Source organism: Schistocerca nitens, chromosome 9, assembly GCF_023898315.1.
Source record: "Schistocerca nitens isolate TAMUIC-IGC-003100 chromosome 9, iqSchNite1.1, whole genome shotgun sequence".
NCBI classification, from domain to species: Eukaryota; Metazoa; Arthropoda; class Insecta; order Orthoptera; family Acrididae; genus Schistocerca; species Schistocerca nitens.
The window spans coordinates 353,170,549-353,182,560 of record NC_064622.1 but is presented as its reverse complement, the minus strand read 5'-3'; positions in this window follow the sequence as shown (position 1 = coordinate 353,182,560).

Here is a 12,012-nt window from a genome sequence, read left to right as displayed (position 1 = left end):
ACCGCAGCGCCGTATTCTGCCTGTTTACGTAAGTCTGAATTTGAATACGCATAGCTACATCAGTTTCTCTGGCGCTTCAGCGTATATCAACAGAGAAAATGTAGTAAGCGATAAACTTCTTTCCTTTCATCATTTTGTGGGGAGCGACAGAAAGGAAAAGTTTTGTAAAGGTTTTAAATTACGTGTTAAGTTTGTTGGAAGTCACTAGGTGCTCTCATTCTGAAACAGTGGATGAATGAAGTCCAGGTATTTGCACGCCATCTATTAAGCTGCCTCAAGAAAGACGCATAGTTTTATTGTGTTAAATTTTTAAGATAAGACTGTGTGTGTTAATGAGTACATTATGATAACATTTTAAATTCTCAAGTGTGGACCATAATTATGCGAGATATTGATACCAAATGTTTGTTTCCTCTGGATAAGCAACATGCAAGTGGTACAGAGATCCGGGTTCTGAGATAGTGGCCTAGAATTAAAGATAAAGTCTGTAATCTTAAAGGTTTAACACGTTAAGGCAAGTATTAAAGTTAGAAACTTTGTACATGTCTTGCAGCAGTATAACTGACAGGAGGCAAATTACCCAGACCGTATGGAACAACAGCACTTTGCGACTTCCAACAAACTTTGCACATTATTTCAAAGAATTTCTAAAAATTTTCTCGCTGGCACCCTCTTCAAAATAATGAAAGCAAAATAGTTTACTATATTCTAGCTGTTCACACAATAGTACTTCAGCATCAGGTATGATATTTTTCTTTATTACTTACTTGCTCCTAACTCTATTCTCAATACACTTTGTTGGCGGTGTCTACATATAGCACTGAATTTACTTTCAGAATAATATCACTGTGCAACACATAATTCGGGATATATGTTCTCATAAACATTGAACGTGTTTTAAACGTGGGAGTTCTATAAAGAATTAGAAGTTGGGTGGTCAAGAGACTCGCGTACGTAAACTCGAAAATGGCTGAATCTGATAACAATCTCAGACAGTACATACTGCTGTTGAAGGGGGGGAAATGACTGGTACATATGACAGTTATAATGCACTCAGAACATATCATTACGACACAGCTTTCGACTTCGTAGCAACTATGTATGGGACACGTAAATTTTCGATTACTTTCTTACAAGGATCTAGTTAACGAGTGGAAAAAGTTGAAGTATTAGACTAATCACATAGTCATCTACACTGCAGTTCGCTTAGAATTATTTAGATCCCTTTGAAATCCGGCAGTGACAGATCTATTCCACGTGGTGTGCAGTGTAAGACATATAAGACTGACAAAATACCGTTAGACTCCAAGAAGAATGTAATAATTTCAGTCCCAAAGAAAACAGTTTAATATGTCATGCTTGCAGGATATTTAAACGAATTATATACAGAAAACTGGGAAAAACCCCAGAGTGGTTAGTTAGGGTAATATAGGAACGTGCGAGGTAAAACTAGCCCTAGGAATTACTTTGGAAGAAAGAAGGAAAACAAACCTACTTCTGCAGCATTTGGAGACTTTTGACAATGGTGATTGGAATACAGTATTAGAAATCCTGAATGTAGCAGGGATAAAATACATCGAGCGAAAGATTATACACAACTTAGACAGTAGTTGAGAAGTGAAGGAGATCGGGTTGTAGGCTATTCCCGATGTTGTTCAGCTCGTACATTCAGCAGGCAGTAAAGGAAACCAAGGAGAAATGTGGAAAGATAAAACTAATAACAAGTTTAAAGTTTGCTGATGGCAACGTAATCCTTTCAGGGATGACAACGGATTCGAAAGAACAGTTCAAGAACATAGACACTGCCATGGAAAGAGGTTAGAAGATGAACATTAAGAAAAATTAAACAACAGCAATGAAAAGTAGTCGAATACTTACGGAATTTCCTTAGGAAATGAGACTGGAAGTAGTGGATGAGTTTTGCTGTTAGGGCATTAGAATAACTAATGATGGTCAAACTGAAGAGGATATAAAATGCAGACTAACAATAGTAAGTGAAGAATTTTTGAAAATGACAATGTTTGTTAACATAGGATATAAATTTGAATGTTATGAAGTCTTCTATGAAGGTGCTACAATTAGTCTCTAAAACGCATCCTACGCGAGATCGATGGGATTTAAGTCGGGGGAACGGGCAGACCCGTCCATTTGCCGAGTATCCTCCCCTTGAAAGAGCACCGCCACGAGCACAAGTCGATGAGGTCGCGCACTGTCGTCCATAGAAATGAATTCAGGGCCGGTGAAGCACTGAAAGGACGCACGAATGCTCTGGCTACATTATGTGTTACCATCTCTCAACATATGAGGGTACATAACGCAGTGACGAACGTTATCGAATGTGATCGTTTTGATGGCCCAGGTGGTATGGTGTGGGCAGGCAGAGTGTTGTGTTGGGGTACTGACCACATCTTTGAACGGTATACCCACCCATGAACGTTATTACAACACTGTACTCCTTCGCATTGTGTGTCTTGTCAGGGTTGCATTCGGACCTGACCTCTTTTTTATGGATGGCATTTCTACAACGTCTAATTTATCAGGAGTGAAACATTCCAGGGTGATGACAACTTAATAAGAAGTAGCTGCAACATCACAGAAACCTTGAGCACTAAGTATGGGGACGTAGCTAAACAAAATCGTCTTCAACCATAGATCATCTTTAAAGCGATACAGTGACTTAAGCACCTCAGAGTGTAGCACAACGAGAAATGATTTGGAAAAATTGAGAGGCACCCACTTGCCTTTCTCATACTGTGGCATCAAGCAGTCAGGCCTGCAAGATGGATGGTTTGCCAAGCGAGTGGGTTCTTCCTTAATTTATTGAGCAACATGAATTCTCGTATCTTACTATTTAGTTACAAATTATCCTCCTGCATGAATAATACGCAACGGAAACACGCATCTGACTATCAGTGATTTATAGAACTCTGACTGCACACTACGCACTGGCAATACCACACTTACTTTTTGTCTTTGATTTAACGGCTTTTATATAAATTCGGGACATTATGATAACATACAATTTAATGAAAAAGGCCACCAATCTCTTTCTATTCACTATTTGATTTATTCCTAAACACACAAATTCTACAACCTACAACAAAATTACAAGAGAAATTCCGCCCAGTGGGCATGGCTTTACGTTAGTGAATCTCTATACTATGGTCTCGTAATCTATTTACCGCAACAGTGCACTCCCTGGATCGGATGGTGGATCTTTTATTATACCTCACACTTCGCCTCTCACATTCATCCTCACGAAACTTTCCTCCAGATCGAGCGATACAGAAGGAACAAGCATAACCCACAAATCTTTCGAAACTACCTTGCTACTCCCATGCAAAACACACATACCCAAATTACAAGACATACACAACACAACAATATGAAATATTACACAACGAACGGTTACAACTTCATCACTTTCCGCTTTCCCACTTCAATCAATATCTATCCCAGTTTCACACGACACTGCCCCACTTTGTAATTTTACTTTCCTACTGTGAACTCTGGAGATAAATGCACATCTTCCTGTGCAATGCAAGCCAAGTGGCGTTGCTGGAAAAACGGCCGACTCACCTTGATTCTCTCTCAGAGTTTAAATTTAGTGTCACACGGAATGATATTTCTTAAATACTTCAACTTATGATACACACGCTATTTCTTAAATATTTCAGCTTATTGTACACACGCTATTAATTCTTAAATATTTCAGCTTATTGTACACACGCTAGTATCTCAACTTATAACTACACGTGGTCTCATTGTGACCGTTGGTTTACTACAATCCCCTTAAAATTACCTGCCTCACTTTGTAATTTTCCCCACAAAAGTTCCTAGGAAAGAGAAATGATTAGTTCTAACTACTCTTAAATATTCCACATCCATACCATGCCTCCACACTTTCATTACGGAGCACAACAAAAAACAGGTCTTTACAGCAGAAGGTTCAGCGCCAGAGTGCCGAAAACATGGCCGTATTCCGGTTCTCTCGCACCTCTGTCGAAGTGGGAGAAGCACCTTGCTACCTTATTGGTCAGCCCCATTTCAGACGCTCAAAAGCTCTGGTAACTTCCATCTCTTTGGTCTCACCAAAGGTAGCCAAAGGATCGACTCAAAGATGATCATATATTCCGATTCACTATCTGTGGTTAGCAGACGACCATACATTTATTCATTTCACAGATCTCACCAAACTGGATGTAGGGATTTATTTTGAGGGAGTGCACATGTGATCAATTAAATAAATAAATTGTCATTCTTTCCCACACTGGTATCCGGCTTCGCTGTATTAATTGAAATTGAGTTACTTTTACACAAAAAATGTGTTGTTCTGACAAGAATTTCGTACCTATTTTCAATGTTGGGCGGTACTGTACCCTTTCACCACCGGCTACCCATGCAGAAAAAAATGGCACGGTACTATCCTTGCAATGCGAGGGTAGTTCCGAACATTTTTTTAAGAAAACTGTATTAAAACAAACGTAGCAATTCATCAAAATAACCAGGAGGAGACCTTAGCCCCTGGTGACCTCAAATAGACGAACAAATTATTGGCAGTTGTTGCATTATTGTACTCTCCACAATCCGGAGTAACGTACACATACAAATATATAACAGTCCACATGACAAATAAAACATCACATCATAGCAATGAAAAAATAATATTGAGATAAAAATTTACTTTAGTTACTGGGATCTTCGTTATTTTTATGAGTAATGCAAATTTCAATAATTCTACAACAAATAAAAAAAGTACTAATTGTACTCGTGAAATTTTAAACAGCTCACCGTCCAAACACAGAGCAAGTAATCTGACATTCATAAATTGCGCTGTAAAAACCCTTACACAGCAAAGTCTAAATACAAAACAAAATCAACAAAAGAAAAAAAATTCGTACACTAGTTACACATAGAATGTCAGGCTCCATACCATTACTCTAAAATATACCTCAAACCTACAGAGAAATAAAAACTGAGAAGAAAAACAATGAAATATACCACAAGTTACATACTGGTTACGTAATATAGTTTGTCTAAGACATCATGTCATACCTCATTAACTATCATCACCTAAGCAATTGCCACAACTACTCGACAGTGAGTTTAGCCTTATCTTTGTCCATCAGTACAAATACCTGCTGCTGAGCTAGTCAGTTCATCAACTTTGATCAATACACGCAGTAAATAATTTAGCAATAAGTGCTTGAATCCACCAGTAGCTCTCTTATCTTACTCTACTGTTCATTTCTCTGTTGTCACACATATAGACGACAAGAACTTGCATTTCGACTAGCCTTCGTTACACTTTAATGTGAAATATCACCACTGTGATAATAAAAATAAGTGGCTTCAGTCAAAACACCAACAAGATTATTACTATGCACGACATCAAAATACATCAGTTAATTCCGATATTTGTTGTGCAATGCAAACTCTTGTCCCCTGTGACAATCTTACTGATCAATGCTACATGAACCGCTACGTTAGTATTATGCCACTGGCTTATAATTAGAGCATCATTGTACCAAATATTCTAATAAACATGCTACGTGAACTTGATAACCCAGAACAGACAAAAAACAAATACTAACTATTCTAAACACAAATATTAATAAAATACAATTACGCTTGCTGTCCCTTCAGGAATAAAACATATAAAAAAAAACATTTACACAATTGCAAATACATTATTCCCTATCTTGCGAGTCACACGGAAACATTTCATTCTGTGATTTTCTTGGGGTCAAAAAGTTGCTGATAGTTTTCCTAGAACCACTGTCTCGGTGTCAAAGCTCTCCCATGGTTACCCGGACGAAAGTCTTTGAGTCACTCAATTCGGCATTTTGAACACGCACTGAACAGTAAACTGTATCTCTCATTAAACACAAATGTCATAGTCACTCTCAGAGTACCATCCACACGAATCTGTTCGTCCAAAAAAAATGGCCCTACAACTACTATTACCCACGGTTCTGTCCTTTCAGTTCATGGTGTAATTAAAAGTCGTAAGTTTCAACAAACAGCACTTATTCCCGCGCCAGTTCAAGAAATGTCTCCTACTACAGACGCAAATGTCAATGTCCCACTCTAGTTTCTTGCCTTCATATAATAATTGTTCAGCATACGACAACTGTCCTCTAAGTATACCAAGTGTCCCACATGCAATTCACAAAGCACACTTAACAAGTCACTACCAAAAGTTTATGGATCCCACCGTTCAGTGGTCAAGACAAAACAAAACGATCGTCCTGTTTGCTAAAGACAAAATCTTTTCCACCACTCACAACGTGGAAACACCAGTCCTTCACTTTCCACATTATGGAAAGTCGCAGTCATCTTGTTTCACGGCTCCACAGTCCAGTACAAGTTAATAGCTGCAGGTAAAAAAAATATGCTCGCCGGGCTCTGCCGCGCCTCGTCCATTCAGCAGTAGCGCCGCTGCGCGCGCCGTTGAGCAGAAGAAACCACCCGCTGTTGCCTCCGCGGGATACCTTCCCCAGTCGTAAGGGTGGCGGAACTCATGAATGGCCAGTGATACGTGCGTGTCGCCCCAGGCCGTTGACCTGCTGTAGCGGGCGCGTGGAGTGTACCTCGTCCGATAGTGGAGTGGGGAGTGCCGCGGCTGTGTCGCCTGTCGCCATGGCGACGTCAGCTCGGCCCGTTTGCGGTATGGGCGTTACGACACCCAATTAGCCAGATCTTCCGTGCATCTCGCAACATTACAGACAAAAGGAAATTCTTACATTAAAATTATACACCCTAGTTTTCTACACATACAACATCAACATTTATCTCTTTTCTATAGACAGCCCACACTCGTGCTATTCATTGTACCTGTCGTCCCTCATACAAAGCATGAAAGTGTAAAAAAATAAAGAACAAAATGAATAAGAAACAATCTATACAACTCATAATTACAATACAAAATAGTAAACTACTCTAACATCCTATCACAGTGAAAATATTAGAAACTGTTGATTCTCAAGCTACAATATACAATGAACCTTTGTGCTTGTGACAGACTGAAATTGAAACCCCTTGAAAGTGTTCTAACAAAAAAATGAGAAAATAATCTACACAACTCTCAATTACCTACCACAGGTTATTAAATATTAAACTACTTTAACATCCTAACACAATAAACATTTTAGGAACTGGTGACTCTAAATCTACAACATATAATGCACCCTTGTGCTTGTGACAGACTGAAATCAGTATCTCTTCACATATTTTACATTTCATTATATATAGCAACGTTTCTAGGACACGTATGACAGATCCTGACCTGACATCGAGGTTCATCCCAACAAACAATAAAACACAATAATGTTTTAGTTATGGATCTGTAGCATCCCCTTTACAGGAGTGTGTGCATTGATCACACTACTCTACGACTCTCACTCACCAGACATCACATTTTCCCTCTCATTCAATCCATTGATACACTAACAGAATAGGTCTAGAAGTCAGCTATCCTTAACACCACCACACTCACTACAACATACCATACCTTTGCTCCCTTATACTCAACCACATAACACATGAAGCTGCTTCGGAGATAGCTTTCCAGTCTCCGAATTCGTCCTTTCACTCTGGCACCTCTCTCCATCGGCTTATCTCTGCATTCACTTTATGCTAAATATCAACTTAGAATCGCGACATTTCATCTAAGAACAAAAATACACAAATTAATCAACTTGCAAAATAACTGTACACATTATTGGTACCGTTTTGATTAGTTATACTGGTACCAGGCTTCAACAACAACAAAAAATATTATTTTTGCCAAATAGCATATTTTATGGTAAGAATTAGATCTACACTTATATTACATCTTACGTCAGTATTTCACAACGTTCACCATCTGGGTCTCATACTCCCTTTACGTCCTTTCACATTGTGCAGTTGTCCTCATCTCTTCATTCGTATTTCGGCTCTCCGTCCGTCCATTACTCCATCATTTCCTGGTCTTCCTTCATCATTGGCATCAATCTCTATTGCAGCATACACAGGCCTCTCTGTAACATACATCTAAGACATCTCCACATTATTCAATTCTACTCACCTTTATTTACCACTGTTTCATCACGTCGAATCTCTCTTTATTAATCCCCTTGCTTCACGTCGCTTCTCCTCATATACCACCTTTATCCACTACTATTTATCACGTCGCTTCTCTATCTACTATCTTTATTCACTCATTAATCATCACGTCGTTTCTGCTTGATCCTTATTCATACGACAAAAATACGTGCATACACCACTCTGTCGACTCCTGTTCATGACTCATTCGACCAGTCTGTTCTGTCATACTTCCTGACATCCCGCCTGAAAATTCTTATGTTCGATTTGACCCTGCACAACGTTACACACCACAATTAAATACACTGACTATCTACCATAAATTGCCTACTTTAGATCTATCCTTAACTTTTCCATAATTTGATGTTAGAAATGTGATGAAGCCTACGAGATTGTTTTCCCTTGATCGTCTCAATCAGTACAGCATTTTCATGTACAATCCGCCTCACTCTGAATGGTCCACTATACACAATAAAGAATTCGCTAGTTAGGAATCTGTGCTTACACGAAAATTAAATGTGTGCCGAGAATATACAAGCTGGGAGAATTGGGCAGCCCAAGTGTTAGAAACTTAGGTGCTAGTGGCCTCTTTCACTAACACCAGATTCCGAACAACCATACACAGCACTTCATTATAACTGTCACCACGACAATGACATACTATAGATCAGATGGCATCTAATTTAAAAACTTCGATCACAATGTTTACTTCTTACATTACGTGTTTAGCACCTGCCATAGTCAAATCACACTAATTAAACTGGACTCATTGGCATTATTACATAACATTTCTTTTACTTTACTGTTCGAAATAAAAATTTGCAAATTTTACTGAGATACCAGCCTAACAGATTCCATTACTGCCGTTTTATTCTCTGATCAGAAGTATGGTATTTTCATTCCTCATTTCTCTGTTGAGTTTGTCTGCTACATAGACAATTTTCAGTGCCAGCTGCATGTGTTTTAGAGCAAGATATTAAGGGCTGATATGTTGGATTAGTTTCTCCTATTCTTCAATCTATTACGACATGAAAGAAATACCCGGATTCCATGCTCTCCTGTCATTCAGATAGTTTCTACCCTCGACACTATCTGACCTGTCTCCGTTCACGATATTGCTCTCATTACCCAATCCTTGTAACAAGTGCTGAAATGACGCGGAATCGTCTAAGCCTCTGCCTGCCATCGCTATACCTCTGCTCAATTTCACTGGCAACTTAGTTATACAGATCCTAAAGAGCTCCCCAGGTTCGTATGTCACATTCAAATACCTGTTTCGTCTGAACATTTCCTGATAGCACGACACTGAATCCCTTATGCCACCTTCGTTACGATTTTGCATCATCAATATGCTTAGCGTAACCTGGTCCTGCTTACTTTTCGGCCTGAATTCATTTAAATAGCTACTACAGTCTTTAAGGTCTTCCTGCATTTTCGCTCTAGCCTCGTCTCTCAAATAGTTATACACAAACTTCGTTTTGCGGAGCAATCCCCTCGATGAAGGCAACGAATCTTGAAATTGAGACAGCCTTGGACTATACCCAGTTGGGTCTGCCACCTGTTTTATCTGACACAACCGTTCTTCTGACTCTGTGAATTCGTCTTTCTCTTTCTGCCTATTTTCGCTTTCTGAGTTTATCTCACTCTCCCTCTGCGATCTACCTGGTGGTGTTTCACCTTCGCTACTGCATGCTAATGGCCACTGTGCTAGCTCACTATGTTTCCTACTTATTTCTAATTGTGCCTCTTTAAACTGTAATGGTGGCTGTATCTCCTCCTGATCGGCACAAACCTCTCGCTGCGTACTGTCAGAACCTGTCTCGCCTCTTATACTGATCTTTTCTACATCTGCGCTAATCGTATTCATTCTGACCACTACCTCTTCGATTCGCTCATCCGGCAAAACGTCCCTACGTTCTGTAACATCGCTCTCTATTGCACTTATTCGTACCTCCAGATTATTGGCTTTTTCTTTTACGGCATCACATACTTGCTTCAACGCATCCAGATTCTTCTCCCCCTCATCTAACCGATTATTAACTGCGGGCAGACGCTCATCGATAACTGTGTGTAGCTTCCTCATTGCCTCTTTATTTCCCCTATCCATTGTTTCCAATCTCTCCTTAGTCTCCCTATCTCTCTCCTTATTATCTCTATTGATTGCTTCTAATCTTTCGTTATTTGCTTCCAATCCTTTCTTAGTCTCCCTACTCATTGCTTCCAATCTTTCTTTATTCTCTCTATCCATTCTCTGTAAAAACTGCATTAGCCCATCGTTATTTCCTACTTTCGACGCGCTCACCTCGTTCGCCTGAGAAACCGTAGCTTCGCTAAGGGTAGCTGCACTTTCACTCTCTACCTGACCGAGTCCCTGCTCGCCCGCGTCGTCTGGAAAGGCCCGCATTTGGGGACAAAGCCCGCTGCATAAAGGATCCCCTTGCAGCGGTCCACTGAACAATGCAGCCTCTTCGGAGTGCCTGCCGTCCCCACTCATTAACCCATCTACAGCTACTTCCCGCTGCACTGCTACGTTCACGCCAGAATCGTTATTCTCCATGGTGACTATACTTTTAGCCTGCGACCTAGTTACTACGGACATTACGCAAAAAAAATTATACCACGATCTTCCAGCCTTGTACGATATGGCAATTAAAAAAAATAAAAGATCCTCACCAATCCAGAAAGAAATTGCAAACAAAAAAAATTTTACTTCTTAGCGCTATCACAATACATTCCATAAAAAAAATTTTAACAGAATAATAATCCTGGCAACAATTATCCTAACAAGAAATAATCCTGGCAACAAACTTATCGTGACAAAAACGGAATCCTGGCATCAAAAAATATCCTAACAAAAGGAATTCCTGGCAACAAACGGAATCCTGGCATCAAAAAATATCCTAACAAAAGGAATTCCTGGCAACAAACGGAATCCTGGCAGGGTCGAAATTATGAGAGGCACCCACTTGCCTTTCTCATACTGTGGCATCAAGCAGTCAGGCCTGCAAGATGGATGGTTTGCCAAGCGAGTGGATTCTTCCTTAATTTATTGAGCAACATGAATTCTCGTATCTTACTATTTAGTTACAAATTGTCCTCCTGCATGAATAATACGCAACGGAAACACGCATCTGACTATCAGTGATTTATAGAACTCTGACTGCACACTACGCACTGGCAATACCACACTTACTTTTTGTCTTTGATTTAACGGCTTTTATATAAATTCGGGACATTATGATAACATACAATTTAATGAAAAAGGCCACCAATCTCTTTCTATTCACTATTTGATTTATTCCTAAACACACAAATTCTACAACCTACAACAAAATTACAAGAGAAATTCCGCCCAGTGGGCATGGCTTTACGTTAGTGAATCTCTATACTATGGTCTCGTAATCTATTTACCGCAACAGTGCACTCCCTGGATCGGATGGTGGATCTTTTATTATACCTCACACTTCGCCTCTCACATTCATCCTCACGAAACTTTCCTCCAGATCGAGCGATACAGAAGGAACAAGCATAACCCACAAATCTTTCGAAACTACCTTGCTACTCCCATGCAAAACACACATACCCAAATTACAAGACATACACAACACAACAATATGAAATATTACACAACGAACGGTTACAACTTCATCACTTTCCGCTTTCCCACTTCAATCAATATCTATCCCAGTTTCACACGACACTGCCCCACTTTGTAATTTTACTTTCCTACTGTGAACTCTGGAGATAAATGCACATCTTCCTGTGCAATGCAAGCCAAGTGGCGTTGCTGGAAAAACGGCCGACTCACCTTGATTCTCTCTCAGAGTTTAAATTTAGTGTCACACGGAATGATATTTCTTAAATACTTCAACTTATGATACACACGCTATTTCTTAAATATTTCAGCTTATTGTACACACGCTATTA